The following is a 14,184-nucleotide window of genomic DNA, read 5'->3' on the forward strand; positions in this document are numbered from 1 at the left end:
AACCAAACACCCTCCCCGGCGTCTCTCGTGTTCTCCCTCTCACCTGCCTTCTTATCCCTGCAAGGCTGTTAGGACCAAACACAAAACAGCTGTGCCACGCCCCCAACTCCCGCGACCGGCGAATCGGCTTAGGCCCCGATCTGAATGTGCACCCAGACTCCAATAACCAATCCCCCAGTGAATCAGGCACAGCCGTCAGGCTACCTCCTGACATATGTATGTATATATGTATGTCCAATATTTTTTACAATCAGTATTTTACATTTTACAAATACAAGAACTCGTACAAAAAACTGTCCCAAGTGTGGGTGTATTTTATTTTGTATTTTAGATCCATTTGTCAAAATAGTCTACCCGAGAACTACATCCTTCAGGTCACCTCTTAGATTTTTGATTTAGTTAAGTGAAGTTTAAAATGTATTAACATGTGCAACTGTAGCGACCATAACAAGTGATCAGTGGACATTTGCTACTAGTAAAAAAATACAAGTAAATGCATTGATAGTCTGGTGCATTTAACTAATCTTGTATATCACGGAAAAGGTGTGATTTGTGCTTTTAATGGAACATTGTTAGAAACAGTTCATGCTCAAATTGCATTACAGTAATAAAAAACAGGGTTACTGTGTGTTTGTTTTTATTTCTTTAAAGTTATATTTGGCATATGTTGTAGCCTATATCACAAGGTTTGAGTCTCCATTATATTTTCCATGCCAAAAAATCATGGAAAGCACTATAAGACAAGACACGGAACAGCCAAAAAATAGAGATAAATTGTATGGAATCAGTGACACTTACAATTACTCTGATAAACACCCAGCAATAGAAATAATTACTCCTCTGGGAGAAATAAAAGATGACCTAGAACTTCCATTGAACCACACAAAGTCCCCATTCCATCCCGCTAATAGACAACCCTTGTATCATTATGCTCTCGCATCTGTTTCATCTGTTTCATTTAATTTGTGGCTACATTACAACTGTAGCCACAACTGGAATATCACAGTCCGCATTTTGTCCTGTGCTGACCATAGTGCTGGATATGCTCTAATCTCACATGAGAACATGCATTAATTTCCCCACATTCAAGTTTTTTTAACTGTGCATTTTAAGCTATGCCTCATATGCAGAATGTGATTAGTAGGAAGTCCCATTCACTGACTGTGTAATTAGCTGTAGCCTTTGTAAATAAGATGTTAATTTAATGCAGACTGTGTACGCACCAACATACCTGCATCAAGCCACATTTTGCGCTGGAAGTTTTATGTAGGTAACTCTGGCCATTTATGTTAATTTACGCCTTCATGTACATTGTGTGCATCATGAATAATTCCTCACATATTTCATTGGTTTTGATACTTTAATCTTGATTGCACACTTATGCCCTGCAAATACTACCATCATTCTTATATCTGCTGTGTGTTGCCACAAAGTGATTCAGCTTTAAGAGATTGCCTTTTTAAGTGATTGGGAATGTAGTGGTAAACGGTATGTACAAATATGTATAGATACAGTATGTTGCCCGGAAATTATACCCTTTGTTTAAGAATTCTAATTTCTGTCAAAATACTGCTCATATAACATGTTCCTCCCTGAAAAAATAATGGTTCCATAAATTTGGGTAGACAATTTTTACAGTATGTATTTAGTGTCAAATTAACATAAATCAAAGTCACTTGGGTACTGAATTAGTTTCAGGCTTGTAATGATTCCATTCTGTTCTGTTTTACTACTGTGTGTGGTTTACTGTGCCTGTGTGGTGAGAAGAGGATTCTTATGAGGATCAAAGACAATAAAAAAAAAAAATGAAATTGTGACTGTTGGTCATTTTGTAAATAATACATTGCCACACCTCTGCATGTGTTTCCCCCTGGAGGGAATGCCTCTTCCTCTCCATGAGATCAGGGGGCTGTGCTTCATGAGGGTATTTAAACATGAGAGAGTGCCACATCCTGTTATTAAAGCATGGAGGTGATGTGGACCCCACTGGTACTGGCACTGGTGGCTGGAGATCTCACCCTGCCAAAGGTAAGGTCAGGGTTGGGGTGCACACTGCAGGGGACCCCCAGGCCTACTTCATTCTCTCAACCTGGGGACTTTATGATCGGAGGCGTTTTTTCTATCCACGACTATGTGATCACCACTGAGAACAACTACACCAGCCAACCCAAAGCGCCGCAGTGTACGGGCAGGTCAGTGAAGAGAGGCAGAGCATTGTACAATGTGGAGGCCACTTTGGGGACAATCATATGTTCAAATTCCAGAGATGCATAAAAATAAATGTAAACACAATATGCTGTGGAATACATTGCTTTGATTGGTTGCAGAATTTATTGTAAATAAAATTGCTAAACACTTATGAAATTACATCATCTCCATGGGTTTACTTTTAATCTTAAAAGACAAGTTTTTTGTTTTATGCATATTGTCGTTGTTTTATTATGCTGCAAATAATTTACAAGATGTACTGTATATTTAGTTTAGTTTCAGTTGTTTAATTTTTAGGAATTACATTCAAGTTAAGGCATTACATGTCCTTACAGCAGTCATGTACTCACATATAAGTTACAAACAATTTTTCAACTTTGGAAATATACGTTCTGTAATTCTAGAAGTGAAATAAATTCTAAAATATATAGAAGAGCTTGAACTATTCTTGATAACCAAAGCACTAGGAAAATCTGTTGATCTTCACGGTGAGCCCATGTATTACTCATCTCTAATTTCAATCTAAAAATGAAACAGCCAATTTAATAAAAGTAAAAAGCATATTTTAAATACTCATTTCACACCTTGTTGCATATGTTATGTCTTATAAATGTTTGTGACTCTTCATTTTGTTCACAACAGTTTAAATTTCCAGGAACTGCGCTTTGCTAGAACCATGATTTTTGCGATCAAGGAAATCAACAACAGCTCAGAGCTCCTGCCAAATGTAACTCTGGGCCACCAGATCCATGACAGCTGTGCCTCTGTGCCAGTGGTAGCGAAGGTGGCATTCCAGCTGGCCAATGGCATTGAGCCAGTCTTCTTTCCCAACCAGTCCTGCTCAAAGTCTGCCACTGTGCATGCTGTAGTGGGTGAGTCTAGCTCCACTCCTTCAATTGCCATGTCCAGAATTCTTGGGCCTTTCGGCATCCCCCTGGTGAGCTCCTCCTGTCCAGTCCTACATCGCATGTTCCAATAAATTATGTGAAATAGTTATAATATAATAATCTTTGCATTCAAAAATGTATTTTAAATAAATATAGAGATGAGCCATTATATGATATTTTGATCATATTGTGTTTTTATGTATCCAAAGACACATATTTTTGAATAATAAGCCTGCTGCTTTCAAGGCAACTTGGTCTTACAAATGTTTCTGTGAACAGACATTTTTATCTATTTAACTACAATACTTCTTTCAGTCAATATTCCTCCTATAAGACACTTTGCATTTGCTTAATGGCTACAGGAATTTGTACAGAGCGCTAGTGTATTAGTGCTGAATACACATAAGTAGATAGGTAGGAAGACACACCAATATTCGTGAATAGAATAAAGTTCTATGGTTTAAAATGTGCATCTTTCCTTTCATGGAGCTACAGGTGAGCCATTTTGCTACCTGTGCCTGTCTTAGTGACAAGCTGCAGCACCCCACATTCTCCAGGACCATCCCCAGTGACTACTACCAGGCAGCTGCCCTGGCTAAACTAGTCAAGCATTTCGGCTGGACTTGGATTGGGGTGGTGAGGAGCGACTCAGACTATGGGAACAACGGGATGGCCGCCTTCCTGCAGGCCGCACAGGCAGAGGGCATCTGCGTGGAGTACTCAGAGGCATTCTATAGGACCAACCCTCGCGCAAAAGTGCAACGTGTGGCAGAGGTCATCTGCAGGTCCACAGCGCGAGTCGTTGTGGCATTTGCTGCCTATGGAGACATGCTAGTCTTGCTTTCTGAGCTGGAAGGCAAGCTGATGGCTCCGCTACAATGGATTGGGAGTGAGGCCTGGGTCACTAACCACAAGATGTTGCAGTTCCGTCTGTTCGCCGGTGCCATCGGTTTTGGCATCCGCCGCTCAGTCATTCCAGGGCTGCGGGACTTCCTGTTGGACCTGGGGCCGGCACAGGTTTCCCACTCACCGCTCCTCACAGAGTTCTGGGAGAGCGCATTCGGCTGCAGCCTGGGGGGAAGTCAGACTGCAGTGGGCCAGAAACCATGCGATGGAAACCAGAATCTGCAAGATCTGCAGAACCCCTACACAGACACATCCCAGCTGCGCATCTCCAACATGGTGTACAAGGCTGTGTATGCAATAGCCTATGCCATACACAGCATCATCTGCACAGACAAACCTAAAGCTCCACCCCACTGCAACACAAGTATCCAACTTCAGCCACGGCAGGTAAACAGTCCAGTACACAATCTTTCAACTATAAAGGGTGAGGACACGAACATACAGAACCTATTGCCTACGACTGCGAGGATGTGGTTATTGCAGAGTGGATGGTTAACACTAGGAGCGCTGTGACAGGTCATTTGACCTGTCACTGAGATATTTCGGAGTTTAGGATTTTTTTCATTTAGTTACTAGCAAGCTACATCATCCGCATTCACTGACTTTTCCTAAATATTTGTTCTTTACGTACCAGCGTAGTAGGAATGTCAAAGTCCCGTTTGGAAAATGTTAAAAGCACCTTATTTCACTTCCGTGTGTGTTATAACAGTGTTGTTAAATTACGGCCGTCTTCAGACTAAGGAGTCAGTTTTCCTTCACCACACCAGGAGGCGCAAGGATATACTTTTCATCGCGGTGGACACGCATTTATATTTGTACGAATGTTTTATTTATTTTGTTATTAGAAATATTTGTTTATGTTTATTTTGAATAATACATTATATAATGTTTTAAATATGTGATCTTAAAAAATATTTTTATAGGCTATTGCGTTCGTTTTGTGATCATTTGTTTATGCCTATGCCTTTCCCTTGTGTTCTGAAATCATAGCCCTACATTTTATTTTTACAGTTATTATACAACTGGAAATTTCTAAATAAGGGTTAAAATAAAATTGATCCGTCTTCAAATGCATAAACAATTTTTTTTTTTCAATTTTATGCATTATCATTCTCGTGCACAATGGCTGCATGCGACACGTTCACGTACAACAACAATGCTGCGTATGATATTGAAAAAACTAAATCTAAGCTAAAGAAACGACTACAATATAACAAGATAAAAATATATTCGAAGCGCTATTTGTTTCGGCTGTTAATTTGTTTATTCATAGAATATTACAGTGAATACGTCTTTTTGTAGGCCAACCCGGACGTTTCTTCCGCCATGGGTTCCCTCGGCAGATTGCCAATGCATTTTTCCAATAGGGATTTAGTTTTCTTCCGAAAATAAGACCTATGGTTAATTTATGCCTAAAACAGTTTCACGTTTTGTTTTACGAGTTCTATGGGTTCGCCGCTCACTCACGCTTAGCGTTCGACGCTCAGCGTGCATGCGAGCTAGTAAAACAAGAGTGGTTATTGCAAAAATGTGACCGCTCTTGTAGTTTCAATATAGAAACTTAGCCTACTTTTCAAAAGCACATGACAGCTTAGAAATCCACGGTTGACAAACAATCGTGAAGCTCATTTAGGCTTACGTTCACCACAAACCTTACTTTCGGCAGAAAACTAAATCCCCACGGGAGAAATCTGATGAGAACCCAATGCCAACTTACTTCCGGGTTTTAGGACTACAAACTGTAACACTATTGCAAAAACAATCTAAAATAAAGAAACCACTACAATACAGCATGATAAAAATATATTTGAATCATAGCGTAGTTTGTTAGTTTATAGTTAGTCATGGTTTGTTTCGGCTGTTAATTAGTTTATTTATAGAGTGTTTCAGTGAAGACGTCTTTTTGTACACCAACTCGGACGTTTCTTCTGCCATCGGTTCCCTCGGCAAATTTCCTATGCATTTATCCCAGACGGATTACGTTTATTTAGTGCACTTGTTATCAGTGGACTTTCTGTGAGTTCTGATCAAGCATACCTTGCTCGTTGATGTATACACACACACACACACACACACACACACACACACACACAAAATATGCTAAAAAAAAATTATAGCTGTATCATATCCTATTTTCTGTGAGGTAAAAATGTGACGTGACACATTTGGCTTTTGAGGGACCAGGAAATAGGGGACATTCGTTTCAGGGAGTAAAGGTTTTGGGGGGAAAAAATCATTGTGGAAGCACGCGAGTGGTGACACGATGTCCGGTTAGGCTAGGCTTTGCAGTTGCTATTATGTATAACTCCACAATTTTTTAAAAACATAGTATTAACCTTTAGGCTACTTGAGAGAACAATAAATGTAACTATTACATAGCCTACAATCAAAAATGATTTCTCAAATGTGAAGTGTCTTGTGATGTGTTCGTGTGGTGTATGCTGTTATTCCGTTGAGTAAACTAGTAATAAAAATCTTTTTTTAAAAACAGTAAACTAAATAGAAAAAAAAGAATAAAAATGTAGAAAAAAGTATAAGCAAGAGCGAGAGATTGTTGCGTAACTAAAAGTAATACAAGGCATACTTTGTAGCGTAACTAATTACGGCTAAGCAAAATACTTGTATTATTTTTGAGTAGGCTAACATAACATAATAATATTATGTGCCGGACAAATAGAACATTTTACCTCTCCCTGGAGAGATATCAACTTTCAAACATTCACACGTGGCATAAGTGAACCATTCTCAAGTGGGACATTCACATGTCAATCTAAGGGTAAGGGTAAGACCACTGATCTGTATGGGACATTCAACGCTCACCCCTCCCCCACCCGAGAACACAGAAAACTTCAGATGCTTTAGCGAAGCATGGCACAGCATGGTTATGCTGACCGTAATTTTTCACTTACTTAGAAACGAAAGCACATATTCATGCATGCACGTATAAAGATGAGACGGCATCTTGAGCAATGTGCTATCGACCGAACTTGCAATGTCAAATCACATGATGGCAAAGGCAGCTAAGCTTACAAACTCCGCGGCATATAGGCGACCAGCAGCTCTTTAGTTTGTTGGTCAGTTGGTCCACAAAAGTGTCCTCCTGTGGATGCATGCGCGGTCGCAGCTATTGCGGATTTGGGCTTGTTATTACTGATGTTTTATGTTTACTATTAACATTTAGCCTACTAATGTTTTATATTGATTTTCTTGTTTATTGATTTGATATCAATAAATACATTTGCTTATCCATAGATTGAATGGAAATTTTTAAATATTGTTTTCACAGTTGAAAATGTAGGTTTTGAAAATATAAGTTAGGTCTATTGAGGTGAAGTCTCCAATCGCCATCACTGGTGTCGTGAAGAGGAAGAAAATCACACCCCTCTGCGAAGCTGAACATTCACACCTACTGGGTTTGACTCGGGGCCATAGAGAAAAAACTATCAGCTCTGGTTTCGCTAAAGGCATCTAAAGAATTCAGTATTCTGGTGCTGGGGGAGGGGTGAGGGACGATTCAATGGATGAGCGTGAACGATCGTGCGTGAATAGCTGGTAGTTTTTTTGAAGCTATTATCATGAGTAGGCCTTTTAGGCCTACTGAGTAGTAAAAAGAGAAATGCCCAAAACAAAGATACAAGTGTCACACTTTTACTTGTTTTTTAAGTTTTACTTATTTCTAGTCATAATAGGTTCGGACCTTGTTTCATATTCAAAAATTAGAGCCTTGCACGTTAGGAACTGTGTTAGAAGACTGCTCACGCTGTCTGCGTAGATGCAACAGCACATGCATAAATCGGGATGCGTTGCGTGGGAATATAGGCGTCTCTGTGCTTTACCATGTCCACGCAATCATTGATAGGGTTTATGGAGTTTATGAAACTAATTGCCCACATAATTACTATTCCACTTTCAGCAATACATTTACAGTTACCAATCGGGAGAAACAGGTCGCTACCACTAATGTTACTAATGATCGGCACATGTAATGAACAATTTTCTTACACTATCATAGGATTGACAGCCCAAGCAAGAATCACGTCAAATAACCAGGAATAAATGTATCATTATTTATATTCTTTTAAAATATTTAAAATATTGCGATCGTTTCGTTATCATCTCTCTAAAATGCATGCGAATTTCGTTTGTATTCCTACACAAACGAAAATCATAGTCCTACATAGTTATGCAAGTGGAAAAATTTATATAAGGGTTAAAATGAAATGCATCCATGTTAAAATACCACACAACGGAAACAGATACCCTACACGTTTGCAGATGTTGCTATTATGTGCAACTTTTTTAATTTTTACGCAGAGTATTCACATTTAGGCATCTACATAATTATCAAAGTTTTAATCGAAAAGATTGTTAATGTAACATGTTATGGATGTTACATCCTATCAAGGAATTTACTTTTCACGCACCACACCACGCCCCTCACACCTGAAACTATAATGGCATGGGCGGGGCTGTTATAATAATTTCTATTCAAATTATTATTGGGCTACGAAAATATGGCTATAAAAGAGAAGCATGATTATTTCGGCGACCAGTTCGGTTTGGTATCGCTTGCCAAGATGAACACACGACCACAGAGATACTCTGCCAAGCAAGCTTTGGACCTGATTCAGGATGCCAATGAAATGGATTCGGGCGATGAGGAGTTGGAGCTGGATATTGAATTTGATTCAGCTTCTGAATCTGATTCTGAAGTTGAAACTGAGACTGCGACTACGACTGAGTTTGTCTCAGAGAGAGAGGAAAGGGCAAACGATGGGACAGTTTGGGTCGAACAGACTGCTGGTAATGCTCTGGGCAGAGCACCATCCTGCAATATCTTACGGGAAAAGGCTGGGCCCACACGGTGCGCCAAGGAGAACATTGTAAGTCCGCTGAGCAGTCTGCTATGTCTGATTGACATTCTGATGTGGGGGCAGATTGTCAAGTATACTGTGGCAGAAGCCCACATAAATGGTGCAGAAAACTGGGACCTGTCAGTCGACGAATTGAAAGCTTTCGTGGGACTGCTGTATTTACGAGGCATCACTGGCGGTAAAAGTATGAATTTAGAAGACTTTTGGTCTTCAGACTTGGGAAATCCATTTTTCAATGAAACTATGTCGCGGCAAAGGTTTCGGGACATCATGCGCTATCTCAGATTTGATGACAAGGACACAAGGGCAACACGTCTTGAGAAAGACAAATTTGCCATTATTTCCGAAATATGGAGCAAATTTGTAAGCAACAGTACTGCGTGTTACACACCTGGAGAAAACATAACTGTTGATGAGCAGTTGTTCCCAACTAAAGCGCGGTGCCGCTTCACGCAGTACATTGCTACTAAACCAGATAAATTTGGGATAAAGTTCTGGATAGCAGCCGACGTTGAAACGAAGTACATGCTGAACGCTTTCCCATACCTTGGGAAAGATGAGGCGAGGCCTGTCGGTGAACGATTAGCTGACAATGTGGTCATGCGCCTTGTGGAACCCTTCGTCGGAAAAGGAAGAAATATAACCTCGGACAATTTCTTCACATCGATTGCCCTGGCGAACAATCTACACGCAAAAAAAACTACATTGGTGGGTACCATGAACAAAAAGAGGAGAGAAGTGCCCCCTTCTGCGAAGGCACAAAATCAAGAGAGATTTTCCACCACGATCTGGAGAGCTGGACACGCTACACTTACGGTTTATCAGTGCAAGCCCAAGAAAAATGTGTGCATTTTGAGCACTATGCACAAAACCGTATCGATCGACACTGATGCCAAAAAACTGCCAGAAACCATCGCCCATTACAACGCAACAAAAATGGGAGTGGATGTTTTGGACCAGATGGCACGGCTGTATTCGGTCAAGGGGGGCAGTCGTCGTTGGCCAGTTGCCGTTTTTTACAACATTTTGGATCTGGCTGCAATCAACGCCCATGTTTTGTACACGCAATGCATGAACAAAACAATTAGTCGGAGAAGATTTATTCTTGAGTTGGCCAAGGAGTTGCGTGCAAATCACATGACCGCAAAGGCAGCTCCGCGGCGTACCGTCCTAGCGCCCCTCTGCAGTCCAGAAACCCCCAACACACCACAGCGAGAGCGGTCACTAAAAAGAAAACGCTGCCAGGTATCCAGATGTGGAGGGAACAAAACTTGTGATATCTGTGACAAGTGTAAACGACTTGTCTGCGGCAAATGTACAAAAATGCAACCCAAGCTCTGTCTTGAATGCTGACGGCGTTACCGCATTACCAGCAGCTCTATTGCTAATGTTTTATATAGATTTTTTATTTATTGATTTGCGGGGTGATTCTAAATAATTCAACTTGCTAGCTATATATTTAGCTAACGTTATATTTTCAAAATCGTTTCAACTTCCTAACAATGTGCTGTATGCTTTTTGATCTAATAAAGCAAATTACTGAAGACAGGTGTCTCGTCTTTTTACTTTGTTGCTATCTCAATTTGACTTTGTGTGTGCGCTGAAGCGATAATCAGTTTTGAAATTCCACTTGGTTGCTAAGGTCTTATGTAGGCTACAGTGCGGTATTATTCAGTGTTACGAATGGGTGTTTTTTGTAATTACGATGAACAAGAGACTTCTTTGGATTTCGAATCCCCAGTCGAATAGTCACAGCTAGCTAGGCTATGACCTGCTTGCCTGTATAGCCTACATGTTTTCTGGTCACCGGAAAAAACTCGTTTGAACAACAGAATTCTTGCATGTATATATTTGCTATGGTCTTATGTACAGTGCGGTATTATTCAGTGTTACGAATGGGTGTTTTTTGTAATTAGTCTACGATGAATAAGAGACTTTGGATTTCGAATCCCCAGTCGAATAGTCACAGCCAGCTATGACCTGCTTGCCAGTGTAGCCTAGCCTACATGTTTTCTGGTCACCGGAAAAAAACTCGTTTGAACGACAATATTTTTTACATGTATTTTTATAAAACAGAAAACCCGACCCTAAAATTCGCACGGGTGATGATGCGTTTCCCTCCAACGACAGCGATCAGTGATCACATGCGGAGGGAAGCGGCTAATTTTAGCAAATTGGCGATTTATATGTTGTTAGCCTATTTGATTATTAGCATTTATGATATTATGCATGAAGAATAAACTGTCAAATTTGTTTTTTGAAAAACAGGTTTGACCTCCCTACAATCTGTTTATTGTTAGCTTTTCATACAGACATACTGTTTATTCTAAATACATTTATATTGCAACAATGTGTTGACTAGAATGCCGAGCCGTAACTAAAACATAACTTACTCTGATACTCTGACAGTCTAAAATCTCGCAAATATTTCATTAGGACAATGGGCTGGCAACCTTTGTCAGCTCCTGTCTAATAAGCGCCATCTAGCGAACAATGCGAATATTTCCAGTTTGAAGGCTAATGTGTCTTTTGACCCTTGGCCGCGCGAAAAGTTATTTGAATGCCAGGAAATGGTCCGGCGCTCCTGGTGTTAACATATAGGTTGAGTGGAAGTTGAGCTGGTTACTAGCAGGTGTACTATCAACCCTCTGGCTCCCTCCCATCAGGTCATGGAGCAACTGAGAAAAGTGAACTTCTCCAGGAATGGGTACAAAGTCTCCTTTGATACCAATGGGGATCCGGTGGCTACTTATGACTTGGTGAACTGGCAGGTGATGAGGGATGGGCACATGGAGTTAGTGACTGTGGGTCACTATGATGCATCTGCTCCAGATGGACAAGTATTCATCATTAAGAATAATATTACCTGGGCAGGCAGCCAACTGCAGGTAATTTCACATTGAAATGTAATTTCATTAGACAGATATGGTGGCATGTCAGAGTTGGTTCCATGTCTATTGCTGTGATATTTGTTTGAAGGTGCCTGTGTCAGTGTGCAGTGAGAGCTGTCCCCCAGGCACTCGGAAGGCTGTGCAGAGAGGAAAGCCTGTCTGCTGCTACGACTGTGTGCCTTGTGCTGAGGGAGAAATCAGCAATGCTACAGGTACAGAGAAGCTGAAATAATTAACTCTATGTAGCACATTAACTACATCACATTTAGAAAAAGTACATTCTTGTATCAATGTACTTGATGCAGGCTCTCGCATGTTGGGGGACTCATTTGTAAATTAATGAGCTTAGTCAAGACAATGTTGATGAGTTTAATATCAGTACAAGGATCTGAAGCAAAAGATTATTATCACATGTTTCAATCCCACAGCGCTCAGAGCCTGCTATTCATGCCCTGACCTCTTCTGCACACTCCAGACTAATGAGATTTCCTCTTTCGTGCAGATTCCCTTGGCTGTATCACCTGTCCAGTCGACTACTGGACGAATGCTGAGAAGGACGAATGTGTACCAAAACCTATTGAGTTCTTGTCCTTCCACGAGGTTCTGGGGATTATCCTAGCAGCTTGTTCGGTGACTGGGGCCTGCATAGCCATCACAGTAGCTGCTGTGTTTTACAGACACAGGGACACTCCCATTGTGAAAGCCAACAACTCAGAGCTGAGTTTCCTGCTTCTCTTTTCATTGAAACTGTGTTTCCTTTGCTCTCTTACCTTCATCGGCCGGCCCTCTGATTGGTCCTGTATGCTGCGCCACACTGCGTTTGGGATCACCTTTGTCCTCTGCATCTCCTGTGTTCTGGGAAAAACAATAGTGGTGTTAATGGCATTCAGGGCTACACTTCCGGGCAGTAATATCATGAAGTGGTTTGGGCCTCCCCAGCAAAGACTGAGTGTTCTTGCTTTCACTCTCATTCAGGTCCTAATTTGTGTGCTTTGGTTAACTATATCCCCTCCATTCCCCAACAAGAACATGAAGCACTATAAAGAAAAGATCATTCTAGAGTGTGATGTAGGATCAGCAGTGGGGTTCTGGGCTGTGCTGGGTTATATTGGACTCCTCTCTATATTGTGCTTTGTTTTAGCTTTTCTGGCTCGTAAGCTGCCTGACAACTTCAATGAAGCCAAATTCATCACATTCAGCATGCTCATATTCTGTGCAGTCTGGATCACCTTTATACCAGCTTATGTCAGCTCACCTGGAAAGTTCACTGTAGCTGTGGAGATCTTTGCAATTTTAGCTTCCAGCTTTGGTCTGATTGTTTGCATTTTTGTCCCTAAATGTTTCATAATATTGTTTCGGCCTGAGCAAAATACCAAAAAACACATGATGGGGAAAATGGTATAAAATCTTTCTGAAACACAGAAGCAATTCTCAGTAATGTTCATGGATAACTTTATTTAGACTGTCTGGCATATGTTATTCTCCCACAGTATATTTCTTAAAGTGAAAAACACACATATCTGTAAATATTTCTGAAGACCATATTTTTACCACTGTTAACTTAGTTGGAGCCATAGACCATTGGGTACCACCAATAAAATATTGATGAATCAGAATGCTTGTGTTTTCTGCCTTTTGTATATACTGTGCAGTTTTTCAGTCCTCACTGAAAATGCACCAAAGTAACAAGATTAGAACTTAGTTTCGAAGTTTTAGAAGATTTAGAAGAAGCAACGCCTGTCTGCAGAGTGCTGTTGAGGGCAGACAGAATCAGTCTTACTTCTTTGGGAGCTGCAGAGGGGCGCAGGAGGTGTTGTTGAAGTTTGCTGCCAGCCTAACAATATACATCATCATCAAGCTGGGGGTGTTTGTTTTTCAGGGCTGGGAGGGCATAGCTGTTTTTGGCCCATTCTATCGGGAGGGGAGACTTGTTTTTGTATGGCAATCATTTGATTGAAAATCCCTGTGTGAATATGACTTTAGAAAGGGACTCCCACAAATATCCAGAAGATTTCTCACAGGGATTCAAAGAAACACAGCATGATCACATGCTGTTTATTGTTTATCCACCGAGCATTCTCCATCTAACATAAGTGGTGCACAGGGCTTATTTTGATTTCTGAGCACAAAATGAACACCTGCCACATATGATTTGGGAATTGTGTGAAACAGTGTGAATAAAATCAAACAATTTTATTCTGTCATCTCCACAGCCAGCAGAGGTTAACTGATGTTCATGAGACTGATTGACCTATGCAGTTCACACAAGTAAATCTTTCCACTTCTGACCCTAATTATAAACTCAGCATTCATGACTTATGTCAACATGAAACACTCTACAATAGTCCAATTAAAGTGATAATGTGGAATGTGTTATTTGCGACAAAATGTCTTTTTTGGGGGGTATGTACTGGTATG

At 40.6% G+C, this 14,184-nt stretch overlaps 1 pseudogene; it reads left to right on the forward strand.

Moving 5' to 3' along the window:
- The first annotated feature begins 1,975 nt into the window (after positions 1 to 1,975).
- On the forward strand, positions 1,976 to 13,001 carry LOC118209482 (annotated as a pseudogene).
- Positions 13,002 to 14,184: the final 1,183 nt, after the last annotated feature.

This window comes from Anguilla anguilla, chromosome 12 (assembly GCF_013347855.1).
Source record: "Anguilla anguilla isolate fAngAng1 chromosome 12, fAngAng1.pri, whole genome shotgun sequence".
NCBI classification, from domain to species: domain Eukaryota; kingdom Metazoa; phylum Chordata; class Actinopteri; order Anguilliformes; family Anguillidae; genus Anguilla; species Anguilla anguilla.